The sequence below is a fragment of the Triticum dicoccoides genome, chromosome 3A, assembly GCF_002162155.2.
Source record: "Triticum dicoccoides isolate Atlit2015 ecotype Zavitan chromosome 3A, WEW_v2.0, whole genome shotgun sequence".
Lineage (NCBI taxonomy): Eukaryota > Viridiplantae > Streptophyta > Magnoliopsida > Poales > Poaceae > Triticum > Triticum dicoccoides.
In genome coordinates this window covers 184563131-184571725 of record NC_041384.1, presented here as the reverse complement: position 1 = coordinate 184571725, position 8595 = coordinate 184563131, and the positions used below count along the sequence as shown (strand labels likewise).

Here is an 8595-nt window from a genome sequence, read left to right as displayed (position 1 = left end):
GGGGGGTTGGGGAATATTATTGGCTAGTTGGCCGAAGGGCGGTTGAATCGGATTTGGGGGGAATTTTTGGGTGTGGGGGTGGGGGGAGGATTTTCGCACGGTGGGCGAGGGGAGTTTGGCGCATGGTCGGTTTCTCCAAGTGTAGTCCCATGTGTCAGTGAAGAGGCAAGCCGAAGCGCGTTCTGTTTGCGTGAGCCATGTGCAGGACCGAACGTGTGTGGGGTGCAATGCGACCGCGACAGGAGTGCTGTGAGTGTACCGCCTTTTTTCCTTTTAAACTAGTTGCTTCGGCCCCTCAAAAAAATTTTTGTTGCTTCGCGCGATCCATCGATACTACTACTAGTAGTCCGGTAATCCCGACTAAAATGGCGCGGTCGGGTCTTTTCCCGCGTGATATGCTGGGAAGTTGGCTTAGTTGGGTTTTTTAGGACGAGTAATGCTACACCTACGTAATCCCAGTTACGTAATTAACGTAATGTGAAAAGTGTGAGCTGTTGATTGTAGATTGGGGGGGGGGAGGGAGGGGCCCACCACCATGAAAATCAGGGGAGGAGAGAGACAGGCAATTTACGTTAACCCTTTCGTAGGTTCCCATAGATGTAGAAAGATGTGAAATGCGTGAATGTGTAGTGGACGTACTATTGGAGTGCCTAAGATAATTTGTGTATGTATAGACCCTATGAGTTTATTTTACTTCGCATGTTAGATTTGTCTCAGTTCAATAAAAAGCAGAGTTGGTGATGATGGTGTGCCTGTCATCCTGCAATATAGGCTGCCCGATCTATATCTAACGGATAGGAAGGAAACTATGACAATTTACCCGCACTCCTCTCCACATTTGCAGATAAGGCTTTCCCTCGTTCATCCTTTTCTCCCACAAGATCTTGATCTTCCGTGCAACGCACGGGCATCTTGCTAGTACTCCGATAATATGTATATTATTGTGAAAGTTCATATACACCGGCCGAGATTAATGCAAACACGGTAGATTTTCATTACATTTTGAACTTTTATAGGACAAAAAAATAAAATAAACCCGACCCTAAACCTATTCTACAGCGGCGACCGACGTCCTCCATCTACGGTCTCTATGTACGGGGGCGGGGTTCAAGACCCGTGAAGTGAAGGTGCGGTCTCCAGCGAGGAAGAGTAGAACACGGGATACAGACCGGCCAGTTGGCACACCATGCCCTGCCGCCTCCCATGCCCTACTCATCCTCGGAGGAGTCCCCAACCTCGGCGGTGCCAGACGTTGGACGGTGGCAAGTAGGACGCGTGGCGGACGGTGCTCCCGTCGTCGGCCGCCAGCGTGGCCAACACTTGTGCGGTTGCGTCCACGTCCGGCTACGCTGCTATTGCGTCGCGAGAGGCGACTAGAGAGAGGGCGGCGACCTCGAGCTTCATCCCCGAAGACAAGCTCTCCCGCAGAGTGTTCGCACTTGCGGTCATGGCGGATGTGGTGCCAGGTAGGAGGATGATGCGCTATGGTGTGGAGGTTAGCTGGGCGTTGCCGCTTTAAGTAGCGCATTTCGGTGAGGCCAAGCGTCTGGGTGCGTCATTAAGTCGCCGGAGTTGGTTCCTCGGGCACCGATCCTCTTAACGACGACATACGAATAGACGGCATGAATGCGGGCAGCTGGCGCCGGCTGGGAACGCACCGCGCGACGACACGAGGGACGAGGGTTTTGGTGTGCCAGGGTAGTCAGCTATGGTCGTGGAAACGTTGGAGATGCCCTTTGCTCACATGCGATCCCCGCATGTCATTGAAAAAGCAAGACGACCCAGCATGGTCTCAGGTTCAGAAGATGCAGTTGGCCGCGCTACACCACTCCGCGGATGCGTCACGGCGCCCCGTGCATCCTCGATGAGCCGGGTGTTGGGGTGTGTTTGGATTGTGGCCAAAGTGCACCTTACCAAAATTTTGGTCATGACCTAAAGATTGGTCTTTGTTTGGATGGTTGCCATTTTTTTGGCATGCCAATGAAATCTAGCCAACTCTAGTTCATTTTTCTTGCCAATGTCGGCCAAATCATGGGCAACCAATACCTCAACCAAAATTTTGGTCATGACCCAAAGATTGGTCTTTGTTTGGATGGTTGCCATTTCTTTGGCATGCCAATGAACTCTAGCCAACTCTAGTTCATTTTTCATGCCAATGTCGGCCAAATCATGGGCAACCAATACCTAACCAAAATTTTGGCTCCCAATGCTTTGATGGGGCAACCTTGGGCACAAACCAAACATACCGTTGGTCGTGCCACAACACTAACGCCACCGTTGGCACACTGAAACCGACCGTGTCTAGCGACGATATGAGCGTGTCGCTCACCGCGGTCGCCGTGTCCAGAGGTGGTGCTGGAGCTGCGCCCCGTTGTTGGCCCCAAGAACCCACATGAACGGTTGTCGGTGGCGAGGAGGTCGTGGGCCAGCTCCTCCATTGGACTAGTCTGCGCTACGTCGTCCCGACGGGTGTGCCCCACATGTTGGTTTCCCTATTTTCCCGGCCATATTCGAGCGTCAGTGCTCCGTGTTGCGCATTAAGCCTTTCACTATGTAGGCCAAGCGAGACAACTTATTGTTTATTTGAGCCGTTCAAGTATAATCATGTGGCGTTTGCTTATTTCTCATTCCTCTCCAACCCTCTTCTCCATCGATCATGTCGCCCTCCAGTCGAGTCCATCCTCCCGCATGCCTCATTTGAACATTTTGCCGAGTATCATTCGCATGTACCCACCCTAGTCCTCTTTCAATAGATCTCCGGACCCCGAGATGAAATTGAGAGGGAACGAGTGGGGGCACGTGATACCTAAGGCGGATTCAAAATTTTGAACCGGTGATCATAGCATCCGCAAATCATATATAAAGTGTATTCAATGTTCGTTCATTTTTGAACATACAATATACTCCCGCCAATCCTTTCTAGTTTACATATAAGTTTTATGTGTAGTCAAAGTATCTCTACTTTGATCAAAAAGGTATCAACATTCAACAACGCCCAATCAATATTGTTAGATTTGTACGTACTCCTAGGTTTGTACTCGAGATGGTTTCCAATTTGACTATTAACAAGATTAATAGTACATCAGATGTATAATGTGAAAATTATATCATTGGAAACCCCTTTCACGTACGAATTTGACTGTATTCTTTGTGTAAGTTGCATGTCATATATTATTACTCTAACATTTGGTCAAAGTTAGCCTCGAAAAACGCATTAGACCCTGTATGCTTTGTGTAAGTTGCATGTCATATATTATTACTCTAACATTTGTGTAAGTTGCATGTCATATATTATTACTCTAACATTTGGTCAAAGTAGTATAGTGGAAGTGGATCCTCTGACGTAGGTATCCCTACCTTACCCTCCCTTTCGGTCACTTACTGGCGGACACCATGCTTGCTAGGCCCCGCATGTCAGTTACTCAATGGGTTCGGCCACGTCAGGGGATCCTCATCCATAGTATACTCACTCTATTTTTATTTACTCTGCATAAAACGGAGGGAGTGGTGGTATAATAAATGACGTGGGCGGGGGAGGGGGAGGGACGTCGGTTTGCTCTCAACTGTGGTCCCACAAGCGAGCGAAAATGCAAGACGAAGCGCGTTCCATTAGGTGAGCGACGTGGAGGGTCCAGCGTGCCGGGCTGCAACGCGAGCGCGACAAGAGCGATGTATAGTCAAAGCCGATTGACCGGTCGTCACCGGAACCACTATTCACACCAAAACCTTCGCTGCTCGGCCTACGCCAGCCACTGCCCTAAAACCACACCAAATCTCTAGCCCATTCCCCCACCTTTCGATCCCCTAGCCTGCATCAAGCGTCCCCTAGTTCGTCGAAAAGCCATGGTGCGCCGCAAGATCACGTACTACAAGATGCTGACGCCGGAGCATCGCGCAGAAATTGTGGCGATGGTCGGCACCACAGACCTCCGTTCCCAAGCTGCCAATCCCCAAGTTCTTTGGAGCCAAGCAACAAGGAGGAGGAAGCCGATCCAATGTTCATGGCGTAGGTCACGGTGTAGAAGGCCCCCGATGCGTATGAGACGATGGACGTCGACTTCGTGCCGGCGTCCGGGTCCCCCATGGTGCAGGCGGACCAGCGGTTCAACCCGGCGATACTAAAGGAGGATCGGGAGGCAGAGGCTCAACTCGATGCGGAGCGCGCACATGCCGCTGCCATCGAGGCTCTCCTGCAGGCGGAACCGGATGTCGTGGATGTGAACTGGGCGGGGAGGCTCAACTTGAGGCAGAGCGCGCGGATGCCGTTGCCATCGAGGCCCTCCTGCAGGCGGAACCGGACGTCCTGGACTTGAACCGGGCGGCAGAGGCTCGACTCGACACAGAGCGCGCGGATGCTGCTCTCATCGACGCCCTCTTGCAGGCGGAACCGGACGTCCTAGACTTGAACCGAGCGACGGAGGCTCGACTCGACGCGGAGCACGCGGATGCCACTACCATCGAGGCCCTCATGCAGGCAGAACCGGACGTCCTCGACTTGAATCGGGCTATGCTCTCGTCCGTGCAGAGCGCCCGCACACTCCGCTTGAACGAGTAGCTGGAGGCCGAGGACAACCACGGTGCGGAGACACACGTCGGCAGCGACGACTGCTTCGCGCCGGCAGCCAAAGACGACGAGTCCGTCTCTTTCCACGAGCAGTGATAGTTTTTCTTTATGTTGTTGTTTTTATGGATCTTTTGCTGTGTAAAAACATATATTTGTTATGCAAGTTGCCTGACTTGGGTCAGTCTACCATTTCAGGCGGTTGGATGAATATCCTACGTCTCCTAACCCTTATTTCCTTCTTCCTCACCTCTTCTTCTTCCACAACAGACCACCGCACGGGCCGTATGGATACTCTCCAACATGCGGTTGGATAAACATACTCTATGGACGAAAATTATGTGTCAGCGATAGGATGGCTGAGTTTGGTTTGTTCACATGCGACATCACGTGTCAGTGAGGGTGCGTTCCCTTGGTTGGGTTTGTGGCGTGCAGGAGCGACCGTGTGAGGGTGCGGTGCGACCGTGACAACCGTGCGCAAGTGTACCTCCTTCTCATTTTGAAAACTTTAGGCAAGCTTGGCAAAAATGTGTGGCAAAGTTTGGCAATGCAAGGCCTAGACCCAAACAGGATAAGTACGTACGTACTAGGAGTACTAGTGTTAAAATCCTCGTTTCACGTGTCAATTAATGCGTATTTTTCTCCAAAGACCAAAGAGCTAACCATCTCACTCCTCATCGCTTGATTAATGCAGCGCCGTGCAAACCAACCTTCTCACTTCCGCATGCATGCAGGGGATATTAATGTCCTTGGTTGCTAACCCCATCAATTTTGCCTCGATTAGTGTTAGTGGCCCTTTGCAAATTGTAATTTTGATATATTGGCCTTGTGTAGAAAAAATGGAGGTAGTAACTATATTTGACTTCCTTCCCCATTGCGGTGACGTCAACGATATCTTTTTTTGGTGGTTTGGCAAAGTTCGTTCGATGGAGAACACCATTGAGGGAGACCACGGTAAGTCGTTCGCAAGTGCCACCTGCAAGCCGAGACAACCGCCTTATTTGCATCCAGGAAGTCCTTTACTAGTACTACTAGGAGTACTAGTGCGGTGAGATGGTTTCTCGAAGAAGACGATGGAGAAGCAGAGTCAGCGAAGAGTGAAATGATGGTTGCTTCGTCCGTGCTTTTGTGATTTGACGCCTCACTGCTTTGTGATTTGTGATAGAAGGGACAGGGGAGTAGACTCTGTGTTCTATACTGTACTACATGCGTCCAAGCATGGGAGAAAGAGGAGAGACGTTGTATTTTTCTATTCCTTCAATCAATCAATCAGGGAGCTTCGGTTCCATCTTTTTGGCTTTGGCAACACCGTCCACAATGGTTCCCACAATGCCAAAAGCTATTTTCACAGTTGGCTACACATTGTGGATTCCCTTAACCATACCACTTGGTTTTTCTCCTGTGTGCTATCTATACAAATCTCAATTATATTGATCTAAAAAATTATAGAATCAATATTAGTAAAAAGGAGGTGATTTTGTCGCGCGGATGGCGGGGGAGGTTTCTTATTTGAGCAATGCTACATCCACGTAATGGTTTACGTAAAGTTACAAACTGATGTGATGTGGGACTATTTGATTGGATTAAAGGAGAGTATTAGGCCCACCCCACCTGGAAATCAGGGGGGCATATATAGATTAGATGGAAAGTATACATAGCAGCTACGTAGCCCTTTGTAAGTCTAGGATTAGGCTTCTTATTTTCGGAGGACGTTGTCCTGGCAGTTTGCTAACATGCGGTCCCACGTGTCAGTGCTTTACCAAGCCGATCCGCGTCCCACATGAGGCAGAACAACGGCAGAAGCAACACGTGGTTAAGTTGAAGAAGATGAGGGAGAAGCGGATTCAACAACGAGTGAAATGATGGTTGCTTCGTCCCTCCAACTTAACTGCGGGAAAGGTGCAGCTTTGTGATTTGACACCTCATTGCTCATTACTACACCGGCACCATGACTGGGGTGCTTCACCCCGGCTGCTCTGCACTGTATTCCGGTATGGAACGTGGACCCGGTAGCTTGATGTCCCACATGTTAGCGAAAGGGACTAGAAGATTTATGAAAGCGAGCGCTCCACTCTTACGACGGAGGAGTAGACGACACAACGGCCTAGTGAACTGTCACTTGTAGTGTATAGTACTATAGTTTTGCTGTTTCGCATGATCCATCGATACAAACCCTATTAAACAGGAAAGGGCGGGATTTTTCCCGCGCGGTAGATGATACTGTACATACATTTCAAAGGCAATTTTAATGTATGCAAATTGAATAATTAAAAGGAACAATATGATATCTAGTAAAACTAAAAACACATGTGATTTATTGTGTTAGAGTGCCGTAGTAGTGCTGTATTGCATAGTTGTTATATGTAACATGCGAGAACGTGTAGAGATGTAGTTTTGGAGGGCCTACAGATAGAAAGCATAATACGGTCATCGAACTTCAGAATAAGCTGATTACGGTCACTATATACGTTTTGCGGTGATTATACGGTCACTTGCTCACAGTTCAACATTGGATTGCACTCTGTTGACCGACCAAATAGTCTGCATGGCACCATGTTGACTAGTTAAATTGACCATGTTCCTTGTGGGTCCCACCTGTCAGTTCACATAGGAAAAAGGTCAGATAAACACAAATTTACGCAGGCACGACAAGGCTCCAACCCGTGCGCGGGAATCACCTGGTTGTGTATGTGTCTGTCAGGGCCTGATGTGTGCGCATGCATGTGTAGGTTGAGCACTTGAGTGTGACAGTGTGTGTTGGTCGTGTGGTGTACTGGTGTGTGCATGCATGCGTGCGTGTGTCCGTGTGAGTGTTGCGTGCGTGCATGGCTGCGTGTGTATGTGTGAGTGTTGCGTGCGTGCGTGGGTGCATGTGTTTGTGTGAGTGTTGCATGGATGCAGTTCGTGTGCATGCGTGCGTGTGTATATAATCACCACACCAGCTCATGTGTGTTAAAATAGACGGCTCAGCATACCAATACAAGGCCACCTTGTCCGCTGTGCCCGCGGTCATGACTTCGAACCACCGTCCAAATATATTTTTGTCGTTTGTTTTCATTCTTACTAGCAAGATGCCCGTGCGTTGCACGTAACATCAAGATGCATTTGTATGACTTGTTTATCTTGTGAGAGAAAAGGACGAACGAGGGAAGGCCTTATTTGCAAATGTGGAGAGGTGTGTGGGTACCTTTTTGCAAAATTGCCATAGTTTCTTTCCTATCCGTCAGATATAAATCGGACGGCCTATATTGCAGGATGGCAGGCACACCATCATCACCAACTCTGTTTTTATAAGAGTGTATTTTATGTATTTTATAAGAGTGTAGATGTAGAGTAGATACAAGTCGACAGGTGGGCACGATGGTAGTGAGATAATGTGATGCAACACTAGAGGTGCCACGTGGAGCATTTAACTGGTCAACTAGTCATGTCATGAGCAAATATAGAGTTGTACGGTGAGCCCGTGACTGTATAATAACCACTAAACGTAAATGGTGACCGTAATGAGTGAATTCTGAAGTCCAATGTACGTATCGTGATTTCGCTTCAAATACAATGATCGTCATTGCATATATCGCTAGAGAAAGATGAAACATGCGTGAATTTTCTAGGGGCTTACTTTTAGAGGACCTGGAGATAGTTTTGTGTGCATACGTGAAAGGGGCGTACATGGGGGGGTGTATGTGATGGAGAGAGAGATGCTCTTCATTTCTCTTTATTATGACTAACTTTGTATATAGTATAAAAATATACAAATTCATAGTGCGGAATAAATATTATTGTGGGCACCATGCAATGCAAATTAGCGTTCGTACTCCTCCATATAACTTTGTAATGTTGTATATATGTAGAAACTCTAAAATAATTTTTTGGCCACACTTTATTCAAAAGGAATGTTGTATGCGAAACGTGAAGAGAGGGCTTTTTAGATCAATGGGGTACGTGATGTAACATGTGTGAATGTGTAGTTGATACATTTGGCCAGGCCTAGAGAGGTATGTGTGTGTATTGCGTATTTGAGAGAGGCATGGATA

At 48.4% G+C, this 8595-nt stretch overlaps 1 pseudogene; it reads left to right on the top strand.

The window, feature by feature from the left end:
* LOC119272131 overlaps window positions 1-8595 on the top strand; it is a 185809-nt pseudogene that overhangs the window by 51238 nt on the left and 125976 nt on the right.